The following is a 14,021-nucleotide window of genomic DNA, read 5'->3' as shown; positions in this document are numbered from 1 at the left end:
ATTTCGTTTTATTTTTGTGCATGTGTGTGTTTGTACAAGTGTACGTATATATGAATATGAGTATGTGTATGTGTATGTATCAGAGCATGAGTATGTGTGCAGCAGCTATATGTTTCAGTAAGTATACGTATGCATGTGCACAGATGTATACTCTTTTACTCTTTTACTTGTTTCAGTCATTTGACTGTGGCCATGCTGGAGCACCGCCTTTAGTCGAGCAACTCGACCCCGGGACTTATTCTTTGTAAGCCCAGTACTTATTCTATCGGCCTCTTTTGCCGAACCGCTAAGTGACGGGGACATAAACACACCAGCATCGGTTGTCAAGCAATGCTAGGGGGACAAACACAGACACACAAACATACACACACACACACATATATATATATATATACGTATATGCGACGGGCTTCTTTCAGTTTCCGTCTACCAAATCCACTCACAAGGCTTAAGCATTGTGCGTGAGTTTCCTTGAGGGTTTATGAGACAGTTGAAACGTTCGCATGAATCGAGACTATAGGCAATTCAAATAATGGAATAAATTCTGTGTTGTGAAGACTGATGTGTATCTTTAATCTTTTACTTGTTTCAGTCACTAGTCAGCGGCCATACTGGAGCACCACCTTGAAGAATTTTAGTCGAACTAAGCAAACCCAGTACCTATTACCTATATTTTTTAAAGCGTGGTACTTATTCTATCGGGCTTTTTTGCCCAACCGCTATGTCACGGGGACGTAAACACACCAACACAAGTGCTGACACACACACACTTTTATTCTTTTATTTGTTTTAGCCATTTGACTACGACCATGCTAGAGCACCACCTTGAAGTGTTTTTTGTCGAATAATTCAACTCCAGGACTTATTCTTTGTAAGCCTAGTACTTATTTTATCGGTCTCTTGCCGAAGCGTTAAGTTAAGGGGACATAAACACATCACTGGTTGTAAAGCGATGATGGGGGTACAAACAGGGGCTGTAAATAATTGATTGGAATGTTTCCAATCAATTATTTTCCTAGCAATCAATTAATTTCAATTAGGATACAGGCCAATCAATTATTGCAATTAATCGTCAATTACTTTGCCGAACGTAAAAACACCATATATTTTGGAGTGTTAACTTCAATTTAGATAAGAGCCAAAATGATAGGAAAATAAAAGGTACGCCTTCTAGCTTCAAAAAACGTTATTATAAGAAAACGTTCAAAGTTCAATTTTATGGATTTAGAAAAGGGAACAAACAACATGCATACTCTACATTGTTCAGTAGTTGAAAAACAAATAAATTGAAGGTGTTTAATTGAAAGAGCTTTTCAAACGAGTAGCACAGTTAAAATGTTCTAATATAGCAAAAGGTCATGAACGATTGCAAATTTCTGAAACTAGGTCTTCATTCCCAAAAAGAGCGATTGACTTTCGGAAATAATTGCATTTCTTAATTCATTGCTGTTAAGTATTACCGAAAATCATTAAAAGTATAACCTGCTGAGCTGAAGAAACGTTTCTAGATGTTGGACGTTTTTAGCAAAAATCTACAGTTCAGATATTGCTGAGCTGATATTTTATCTTTTTTTTTTTTTTTTTGATTTTTCAGATAAATTGAAGCAAAATCATCGTCTATAGACAAACCAGATTGTTGTGACGTGTCTGCAGCCACTTTATCCGCAATAGCTCTGCTTCTGCATGTTGTAAAATTTCCACAACTCCACTTTCAAAATTTGGACTGTGCACTATGACTCCCTATGGAAGCAAATATTTTTAAAACCCCTCGTAAAGATACAATGCGAGAATTTCGTCAAAAAGAATTCGAGCATTTTCCAAATCCATTTCTGTTCTTTGCAAGGTGGCTGTTACTGAGCATAACCCTCCTAAATTGTCTTTTAGACTCTGCAGTTCATTATGAGCACGTGGAGTCAACAGATAATCAACCAGCTTTGGATCGCCTTGAAAAGAGTCGAAAAACGGCTTGAGTTGGATGTACCTCTCAATTATGTTATAAGTACTGGACCAACGGGTTATATTTCTTTGTATAGATTGCAAAGGCGTTTTTTTCCCGAAGTTTACCTTCAAGTTTTAATAATTTTAGCTTGCCCGTCAACATATCAATTTTATCAAGCAGAACTTCCTGCTTCTCGAGATAAGCAGAAACAGTTGGATTCAATTTATGAGAGGCACATCCAATCGCTATAGATTTGTTCACGCCAGTATTATTTCCGATAATAGCTACAACATTTCCTAAATTTTTGTTATAGACACTTAATAAATACTCAATAAATTCCAAATAATCAGAAGCAGTGAATGATGATTCACTTACCATTGGCGAAAATGCTAACAAAACAGTACAATAGTCATTTTGATAATTGCACAAATAAGTTGCAACGAGTCCAATGAAATGCGTCGAGCCCAGTGGCGGCTCGTGTATAGGCACTGCGGAACTGCAACACCCCCTATTTCCACTCGATATTATCGATAACATTCAATATAATGAGTCCCTTTTTTTCTTTAATTCTTTCTTTATACTTGTACATTATATAATCCTTAAGTTTAATGCCAGTAGACATCCCCTAGTTTATGAAAAAAATACAAAAATCCATGTTTAGAACTGTGCGCTTCACAGTTCCATCGACGCGGTGTTTGGCTGTTGTGCGCATGCTCACATGTCCGAGATGGGAAGCTTCACGCTAGGGAGAGAGAGCACTGGCGTTCACGCAGTACTGACTCCAGTGTACAAGTGAAAGGCAGTATTTCTTTTTGACTCCGCGTGTGTTGTGCTTAAAAACGTGTTTATAGTCTTGAATGTGATAAACTATAGAATTAGATTATTATCCTGCTTCCAGCTACAGTGTTGTTGCCAAGATTTGAAAAATAGAGCAGATTTTCCGCCCTTATTTAAGGGGGATTTTTGAAAAATAAGGGGAATTCGTGGCGGTGTTCAGTGAACAAATTAAACACACTATCCGACAGTGGCTAAAACGTGAACCGATCAAGTTTATGTATAAGTTTTCTGTTTATATGTTTGTTTCCTTTTACACAATATTAAAACAACGGCTAAAACTTCTCCGCAGCAGTACCGCCACTAATTTTATCTACGACCCGCCACTGGTCGAACCCTTAGTCGATAACCAACGAAAATTTACTTGGAAGTTCACCAGATATTTTCTTTTCTACTTCTTGAGTAAGCTTCTCCATGTATTTCTTTAAGGTTATATTTGTCATACCCCAACCCTAAGTTTGTGTACTTACAAGTCAGTGGGTCTTCAGTAAAGGAAAATGGTTTTAAACCAACATACCCACTTAATCCAACCATAGACATTTAAGACCGAACGACTGAACAAAATAATTCTTGGTGAAAGAAAACCCGATAAAGATGGTTGTCCAGTTGCTTGTGTAGTAGAATACTGTGGATGCTGGGTTTTTACATGATCCATAAGATTTATCCACCTAAATCCTTTTTTCTGGGAATTTTTTTCCACACTTGCATTTTCATACATGTTCACTGTCTATATGGTTAAAATATTTTCTGCTCGTTTTCACGCAGCATGGCTTAGCTTAATATAAAAGATATTTCGTCACAGTTTAAAATAGAAGATATTTCACCACTCCGCTGATGAAAATCCGATTCAGTTAATATGTTAGAGCGGAATTCAAGATACAACCGCGTTGCAGGCGAAGTTACGATTTAATGACTTGAATATAGAATGTGTGAATCACTCTCGGCAATCAGAACCAAGAATCACACGAGAGCAATAATTTAACATCATACACAATAGCCAATTCCCAAACATGACAGAATGTGTGAATCATTCTCGGCAGTCCTAACCAAGCGTCAGCACTCGGCACCGGTTATTTGACAACATACACATTAGCCAATTCTCAAGCATGATAGAATGTGCATCATTCTCAGCAGTGCGAATCAAGCATCAACAATTGACAACATACACAATAGTCAACTCCTAAGTACGACAGAATGTATGAATCATTCTCAGCTGTCAGAACAAAGCGTCCACACAATACCTCAAATAATAATAGAACGCTGTATTTGGCAATTGAACGTCGAATGAAGTATAGGCCACTTGAAAAACTTTCGCTGACAATGTTACAATTAATTTAAATTAATTGCTATGATAGCAATCTATTATTTAATTGGCAGTACGACTCCAATCAATGAATTGGGCCAATATATTACAATTAATGTTTCGTCAATTAACTTTCTACAACACCTGGGTACAAACACAGACACAAAGACACACAGATAATATCTATCTATCTATCTATCTATCTATCTATCTATCTATCTATCTATCTATCTATCTATCTATCTATCTATCTGTCTGTCTGTCTGTCTGTCTGTCTGTCTGTCTGTCTATAATATATATATATTCGCCATGATAGAACACTAGCCACTACACATACTTTATTTTCTCTCCTTGTTTCTTTCTATGGAAGAGCGTAGGCTCGAAACGTTAAAGACTTTTTCACTTCCCGAGCGTTGTACTAATACATCTGTTTGATTTTTTGTGTGAATTCTCCCCTCCCCCTTATATATATATATATATATATATATATATATATATATATATATGTATATATATATATATATACGGCGGGCTCTTTTCAGTTTCTGTCTACCAAATCCACTCACAAGGCTTTGGTCAGCCAGAGGTTATAGTAGAAGACATTTACCCCAGGTGCCACGCATTGGAATTGAACACAGAACCATGTGGTTGGGAAGTAAGTTTCTTACAACACAGCCACATTGTTATATTTCGGAAAAGTGAATTTTTTTGCCAAATAAACACATGCTCTATTTCTTCGTTCTTAACTCCAGCTTTATTATTGTTCTTATTTTTATGTCCTTATTTTCTTAATTCTTATTCTAAATCTTTCGTCACAACTCCTATGACCTCTTCGGCGACTCTCAATCCTACGCGTCTCCTCCCGTTCTGTTAATCCATTCTCTAGGCTAGAACTAGCTCGCTTCGAGCCAAGCTGGTTGAAAGATCCTGAACGAAGCTGCACAGTAAATTATGCCCGGTTGCTTTACAACTTCTGTGCAGTGAAAACACGTCTAGATCGTCGTAACCATAAAAATATGCTGTATGACATACTGTAAAATAAAACGAAATAAATTTGAGGACGTGCCCATCTCCATATTCTCTATCGTTATAATTATTGTAAATATACACTCCAGATAAAATTACCATCCAGTGAAGCGATCACGGAATTTACAGCGTGAGTGGCAACTCCTAGTAATCATAGACATTAAATACTAATCGATGCAGTTAGCCGTAACCTGGAACATGACTGAGAGCTAGCAGGGTATCCGCCCGTATAATATATCCCTCTAAACTCACATTAACACACACACACACACAGATACGCACGCACGCACACACATACACACACACACGCAGGTACGCACGCACACACATACACACAACGGGCTTCTGTTAGTTTCCGTTTACCAAATCCACTCACAAAGCTATAGTAGAAGACAATTGGCCAAGGTGCCACGCAGTGGGACTGAGCGCGGAATCATGTGGTTGGGACGCAAACTCATTATCACACAGCCATGCTTGTGTGTATTGAAATTCGTGAATTTGGTAAAGTTCGCATGTCGTGGGAAGAAGAGGACAATATAATTTCGAGTCAGGCCATTCTAGTCGCGAACGGTCAGTCCCTAAAATATTGGGTTGTCAAGAAAGTTCGTGCCGATTTTTAAAGGAAAGAAAAAGGCTAATAAATACTTGCCATTACATTTTTAATCAACCAAATATGAACTATTTAGTTGCACAATGCGTCTCCATCTTTCCTTTAACTTGAAAATACCCTCTTCCCAGAATTGAGGTGGTTTCATGGCAAAGAATTCCTCAAGGTATCTTTTTACGTCATCCAAGGAATTGAAATTTTTACCATTAAGACTATTCTGCAGAGACCTGAATCAGTGGAAATCCGAAGGAGCAATATCTGGTGAATATGGAGGGTGGGGTAACACATCCCAGCCGAGTTGCAGCAATTTTTGTCTGGTTCCCAAAGCATCAAGTGCCGAAAATGAACTTTCTTATCTTGCATTTTAAAGGATTACGGAATTAACACAGGTTATAGGAACATAAACCTTCTTGTGCTCTAAATGGAGGTGTAGTCAAATCCTATTTTATGGACTCAAACATGTTCTAAAATAAGTCGAAAGGTTAGCTACTATAAATCGGCACGAACTTTCCGAACAACCCAATGCATTGTCCTCTCCTTTCTAACGGCACACAAACTTACCCTAATTCACAAATTATTGAACGAAGAATAGTAAATGGCGGAAGAAATCATTTGAGCAGCAAATACCAATAGCCCTCTCCATTCTTTACTATTTATGGCCTTACTATCATCAATGATCTCTTGTGAAAATACGTCCTTAACCTTGTGCATGAGCTGTGTATCACATGTTATACACAGCTCATGCAATGTGGTATCAAAACGTTCCCATACTAATTCTGTAGCGTGCCAACAAATGGCAGCACACGGCTGCATGCACAGTGAGAGCTAGCAGTGACCTTTATGAGGCAGTTTCCCGAGTGACATCACTGTGTTTACTTCGTAAGTTGTGAAATTTGTGCTTTTGTGATCACGTGTATTACCATCCATATGAGGGCGTCCACACACCCACGTGTACAACTATATACTTGCACATACCACCTCTTCCTACTTACCCACCAACAACCCGACCGATTTCCTGTCCACCACATGGTCGATTTCTTGTTCACCATGCAGTATTTTCCAACTAACTGTTGTCACCGATATACCAACATCAAACCACGACACCGCATGACCCTCGACCAACCGCAGCCCACCTTACCGTGATAACAATCAACTTCTTTCATTCAAATTCAAAATGACTGAAGATTAGCATCACGCTAATCAACTTTTAACTTCCTAAAAATATGTGTGCGCGTATGTGTGTGTTTGTGTGTCCACTGCTTGACAACCGGTGTTGGTCTGTAAACGATAACAGCTACAAACGGCCTTGCACAGAGACGATTCCACTCTCTAAGCAACGTATAGAAGATCTAGTCTGCATCACTGAATGCTAACGAAGTCGCAGGTGTTATCTCACAGTTTTCCTTCTCCCGGAAGACTCCTGGTTTAAACAAAGACAAAGAATCTTTCACTTCCAGCTACTGGATGGCCGTTGATTCTACTGAATTTAGCTATTACTTTGACGGGTTTTGTTTTGCATTTTGTATGGTGTTCAGTGAACATAACCCGTCTTAACGCGCAAGCTTGCCAGTTTCATAGCCGACCGCTCGGTCGAACGATACAGTGTATTGGCTTACGTATTAACAGCAGTACCGAGAGTAACTTCACACACACACACACACACACACACCACACCACACACACACACACACACACACACACTGTCTTCTCGTTAATGAAAAGTGCAATGGCTGAGAACAAAAAAATTTCCTTAATATTTTGGTGATGTTTGGTCTGGTATTTGTCAGTTTGAGCATCACTGCATATTAAGTAGGTGAAAGCACGCGACTCAGTGGTCAGGGTATTCGGCTCTCACTTGTAAGAACGGGAGTTCGATTCCTGGTGGGGTATTGTGTCTTTGGGCAAGATACTTTATTTCACGTTGTTCCAGTCTCATTTACCTGGCAAAAATAAGTAATACCTATGGAAGAAAGGGCCAGCCGTGCCACAATCAGTGTCACGCTGAATCTCTCAGAGAACTACGTTAAGGTTACGCGCGTCTGTGGAGTGCTCAGCCACTTGCCCGTTAATTTCATAAGGAGGCTGTTCCGGTGATCGCATCAACTGGAACCCTCGTTGTCGTAAGCGACGGAGAGCCAGTTATATACATAGCATTATGTCCGTTATGACGGCGAGTGTTCCAGCTGATTCGATCAACGGAACAGCCTGCTCCTGAAACTAACGTGCAAGTCACTGAGCATGCCAGAGACACGCGTACCCTTTACGTAGTTCTCAAGGAGATTCATCGTGACACAGGATGTGACAAGGCTGGCCCTTTGAATTATAGGTACAACTTATTTTGGCCAACTGATTGAACTGGAGCAATATGAAATAAAGTGTCTTGCTCAAGGACACAACGTGTCGCCGGGAATTGAACACACGACCTTGCGATCGCGTGCCGAAAAATCCTAACCACCAAGCCACGCGTCTTCACAGTTATTTGCATATTAAATGTGGAGGCGCAATAGCCCAGTGGTTAGGGCAGCGGACTCGCGGTCGTAGGATCGCGGTTTCGATTCCCAGGTCGGGCGTTGTGAGTGTTTATTGAGCGAAAACACCTAAAAAGCTCCACGAGGCTCCGGCAGGGGATGGTGGTGATCCCTGCTGTACTCTTTCACCACAACTTTCTCTCACTCTTACTTCCTGTTTCTGTTGTACCTGTATTTCAAAGAGCCGGCCTTGTCACTCTCTGTGTCACACTGAATATCCCCGAGAACTACGTTAAGGGTACACGTGTCTGTGGAGTGCTCAGCCACTTACGCGTTAATTTCACGAGCAGGCTGTTCCGTTGATTCGGATCAACCGGAACCCTCATCGTCGTAACCGACGGAGTGCTTCCATTCATTCCACATATTAAATGTAAAAATAGCACCATTTAGTACACTTTTCAGTAGTCATTCCTTTCTTACATCAGGGATAGTTGTTATGAATGACTAATTTGTGCACGAAATTTAATGAAATAGGTGAATGTGGGTACCGCTTACAGTGAATTTTTATCTTTAGAGATACGTACACATCTTTTTTTTTGTTGTTTTTCCTCTCCCAACATCAGTTCATTCGTTTTCGAGACAAAGCCGACAAGGTTAATGTATTACTTGAAGCGATAGCACAAAAATTAATGGAAGTAATTACTGTGTCCTCTTATGGGAATAGTAAAAGTATGAAGTAATAGTTTTATATCTGATAAAGGTGAATCGTTAGTGTTGTACACACACACACACACATACACATACACACACACTCTCATGTATATACATACTATATATATACATGCATTATATTTGTATATGTATATACACACATACATATTATATATATATATATATAATATATATATATATATATATATATAGGGGAAGTCAAAAATTATCCGCACTTTGCCATAACATATCTTTATTATTGTCACACTACCTTCTGCACATGCGTGCTTATAGTTGGTATTATTGTCGTCACGTGATCGTAGTTTGAGCCAGATTGCGTCATTTTTCTTTCCGGTTTTACGGTGCAAGCATAGCCGCTCCACTAGCAATGTGCACCAAAGAAGAACAAAGCGTAGTGATACAATTTCTCTGGTCGGAAGGTGTCAGGTGCTGGAAAACGGGTGTACAATCAACAATGCAAGATACAGTGCTTTGCTGGTCAACAAACTGAAGCCAGCAATTCGCACCAAACGCTGAGGCCTGCGGTCGAAGAAAGTTTTGTTGCTGCATGACAATGCACGCCCACATACGGCCGCCCAGACCGTTGAAACCATTAACCAATTGTGCTAAAAGCCTGATGAATTTCAGCACCTGACACACCTACCGCCCAAAGAAATCGGATCACCGATCTTTGTTTTACCTTGGTGCATTTTGCCTGTGGAGCGACCATGCTTACACTGTAAAACCAAAAAGAAAAATGGTTCGGTCAGACTCAAACTTCGATTACGTGACTACAATATTATCAACTATAAGCACGCATGCGCAGAAGGCAGTGTGACAATAAAGATATGTCATGGCGAAAGTGCAGATAATTTTTGGCTTTCCCTCATATATTTGAGTACATCTCCTGTGTGATTGACTAAATAATCTGACCTGGAAATTTAATATTTTGTGTAATATAGAAATAAATTATATTTTGTGTAATGTAGAAATGTGCCAAGCTGTATCGGCCGTTGCCTTTCCCTTGGATAACACTGGTGGCGTGGAGAGGGGAGGCCGGTATGCATGGGCGACTGATGGTCTTCCATAAACAACCTTGCCCGGACTTCTGCCTGGGAGGGTAACTTTCTAGGTGCAATCCCACGGTCAGTCATGGCCGAAGGGGGGTCTCAATCAGTAGAAATAAAGCTTTATATACATATACAGAAATATTGGTTTCAAATTCTGGTACAGGGCCAGAAATTTTAGGGTGGGTTAAGTCGATTACTAGGGTACTCAACTAGTATCGTTCCCAAAAGGATGAAAAGCAAAACCCAGCTCCGTCGAAATTTGAATTCGGGAACATACAGACGAATGAAATGCCGTTAAGCATTTCACCGGTCGTTCTAAGAATTCTGCCAGCCTATTGCCTTCATGTAGAGAAATATTGATTTCAAATTTTGGATCAAGGTTAGCAAATTCGAAGGGAGGGAGTAAGTCGATGACATCGAGCCCATTATTCAGCTGGTATTTATTTTATTGACTCCGAAAGGTAAATAGTAAAGTCGACCTCGGTGGAATATGAACTCAAATTGTGAAAACAGATGAGATGCCGTTAAACATTTTGCCCGGCGTACTAACGGCTCTGCTAGCTCACCGCCTTACATATACAGAAATATTGAAAATAAAATAATAAAATATGTAATTTATCTAATATTTGATTGAAGGTGATGGAGATGTAGGGCTACTATAGCCGGAGGAAGAAAACGAAGAGTTGATTAGAGGAATAGGGCAATAAGAGTCATCAGGGGCATGTGAGATAGCAAAACTTGTTAAAGACACAGTCTTTGTAACGTGCATTAAAGACCTTAGGAGAGGACGAAAAGGCGAGGTCTTTAAACACACAAACTCACACACACACACACACACACACACACACAACACACACACACACACACACAGATCAAAGAATGAATAGAATGCTTCTTCTTTCCATAATACCATAATATATTTCTTTTATAGCAAGACAGCATTCTTAAGCCGTCAAAATCGCTTATCATTAAAATCCATTACTCGGAATATTTGTATTGCTTTATCAAGTGCTGCAAATCCCTCTGCCAGCCGTTTGGTTGTAAATTTCAATGATGCATTTAATACTTCATCATCAGCCTCCTCTCTTCTTATTGTTTTCCTTTTCCTACTCTATCAACTCGTCGATCGTCAAATCTTCGCTTTTGTCCGCTATAAACTGTTCAACGTCATCTTCGACCACTTCAAGGTCCAACCCGTTTTACAAACACTCCAGTTTTCCCACGAATGCCACTTACAATTTTATCAGTATGAATACCTATGAAGGTGTTCACATATTTGTTCTCGGTTATCGTTAAATGCATTCTTTTGTGACTTCTTCCAAGGCTTTACTAATGTGCCTAATTGCACTCAAATTATCGTATGGTTTCCAAACCCACAGAGTAAAGTGCCATGGATTGTTGTATCAGTAAATCAATTCGGCAATAATTTACTAATAATTTGCTTTGAGAATGTATATAACCCCTGATCCTTCGGCCGGACTTGTGGCGTCGTATTTGGGAATACAATAATTTAATTTTTTTGTATAAGGATTAAAATTGCTGAGATGTTATGAATTATATAAAAGAAAGGCCGGATTTAGACTCATAGAGGCCCTAAGCACTTAAAAGATTTTGGTGCCTCCTATAATGAATAATACCAGAGCAGGGCCGGATTAAAGCCCATAAAGGCCTAAGCGATTAAAAGACTTTGGTGGCCCTCGTATATATGTAATTCAAATTCTCACGCTGACACCATGATCATTTCGAAATCATATTTCTGACTATATGAACAACTTCGGATATTATTTCTGCTAGTTTAAAATGATTTCATTTGTGCTGTAAACCACTTACCATTTCTGTAGTGCTCCTCCTTCCCTCGAGCCCTAAGCCCATGCTCCTTTCTACATATTGTTAATCCAGTGCTGATGTTAGCAACATGTTAGAAACATGTTTCCATTGGCCCTAAGCACGTATTTATTTTGCTTAATGGTTAATAAGAGCATTAGAGCATTCATGCGAAATTGATAAATTGTTTAATGTAATTTTCTCCTTTTTTTTTGTTTTACAATATTTGCTTACCTGATGAAGAAAAATATTCAGGAACGAAGTTTCAAAGCCTGTTTCTCATTCTTGCTGTTTTATTGTGATAAGAAGTATCAAGCAGCACAGGTTTGCTAATATTCTTGCATGTACGTTGGTCTTCACAGCATTAAACAAGAAGCGGCTTCAGTTTATACGCAGTCCCGTTTCCCTTAAGAATTAAAGCGTTGCTGATTTGTGGGTTTACGTCGAACACTTTGATCGGGAAGGGCAGGTTGTGTTTATTTGTCCTGTGCCTTAGCGAAAGATGTATCGTGGACGAAACTGAAAGGGCTGAAGACAGATACTTTCCTCTTTAGCTTATTCCTCATCAAATTTTGCAAATTTCGCTTGAAAAGGAAGGAGCTGCCACCCAGAAATTTTATTGAAAGGTGGGTAAACGTGGCAAGAATGGTCCAAGTGAACGGGTCTACTCTAAGCGTGCGCTTGTAGACTGAAGGAAGTCAATGTTGTGAGGGCACTTGCCCTAGTGGTTAAGGCGAACATGATATTGTGGGGTTTCCACGAGTAGCCACAGGAAGTCTCTCTTTTGGGGAATTTTTGTTCTTGTTTTTTTCTTTTCACTTTTGACACGATTCTTTATGTAACTCTACATTGAATTGTCCTGTCTTGTAGCGTACCCAATATTCCTTGTGCATTAAGACGGCGAGCTGGTAGAATCGTTAGAACGCCGGACGAAATGCTGAGCGGTATTTCGTCTGCTGTTCCGTTTTGAGTTCAGATTCCGCCGAGGTCGACTTTGCCTTTCATCCTTGAAAAAAAAAATCGATGATAGGACCCCTGGAAGGGATTCTTATATATAGCGAAGGGAAATAAGCCATTCATTTTCCTAAATTATTTGGTAAAAATGAAATTGAGTATGCTTATTTCTTAGTATTAGAACTGTTAGTTATTTTCGCAACGTATCCAGTACAACCCTTAAACAAGTGAATAGATTTTCCAAAACAATAGATCCACTTATTTCGGTTAGTGACTTACTCACGAATATACCAACACTAGCGCCCTTGAGGGTAATATTCTCTGGGAATGCACAAAAGCCCTTTTCAGAGTTATTTACTTTGAATTGTTATTATCTCATATCTGATTAGCCTGTTATTACGTAACATACTTCACGATTTTAGTATACATACCTTATTAGTATTTCCCCCTAAGTTCTATATACTCTGGGAACGCATTAAAGAAGTTTCGAGCTTATTTATTTGGATTACCGGGTTCATCAGCTAATATATATATATGCATACTTTATCGCACACTTACACACTCACGCACATATACACTCATGTACGCATCCGTACACGCTGTCACATACACACGTACAAACAGACGCGCGCGTATGTACGCTATTGCACACACAGACCTTACATTGGTGCTTGTCTCCGTGTTTCGTGCACGTATACATGTTCAAACCTCAACAATCTCATATATATCATTGATGCACATTTAAAAAGTAACCCTAAAACAACTAATTTCCGTCAGTTTCGTTATTCTAGTTCGGGCTACTTACTCATAAATTTTTTAAATGCCGAATGACTGAGCATTGCACAGATATACTCTTTACCCTTTACTCTTTTACTTGTTTCAGTCATTTGACTATGGCCATGCTGGAGCACCACTTTAGTCGAGCAAATCGACCCCAGGACTTATTCTTTGTAAGGCTAGTACTGATTCTATCGGTCTCTTTTGCCGAACCGGTAAGTTACGGGGACATGAACACACCAGCATCGGTTGTCAAGCGATGTTTGGAGGACAAACACAGACACACAAACACATACACACACATACATATATATGCATATATACGACGGGCTTCTTTCAGTTTCCGTCTGCCAAATCCACTCACAAAGCTTTGGTCGGCCCGAGGCTATAGTAGAAGACACTTGCCCAAGGTGCCACGTAGTGGGACTGAACCCTGAACCATGTGGTCAGTAAGCAAGCTACTTACCACACAGCCACTCCTACGCCTATGCGAATCCTTAATTTAAAT

Source organism: Octopus sinensis, linkage group LG3, assembly GCF_006345805.1.
Source record: "Octopus sinensis linkage group LG3, ASM634580v1, whole genome shotgun sequence".
Taxonomy (NCBI): domain Eukaryota; kingdom Metazoa; phylum Mollusca; class Cephalopoda; order Octopoda; family Octopodidae; genus Octopus; species Octopus sinensis.
The sequence above is the reverse complement of the archived record's forward strand: the minus strand, read 5'-3'. Positions refer to the sequence as shown.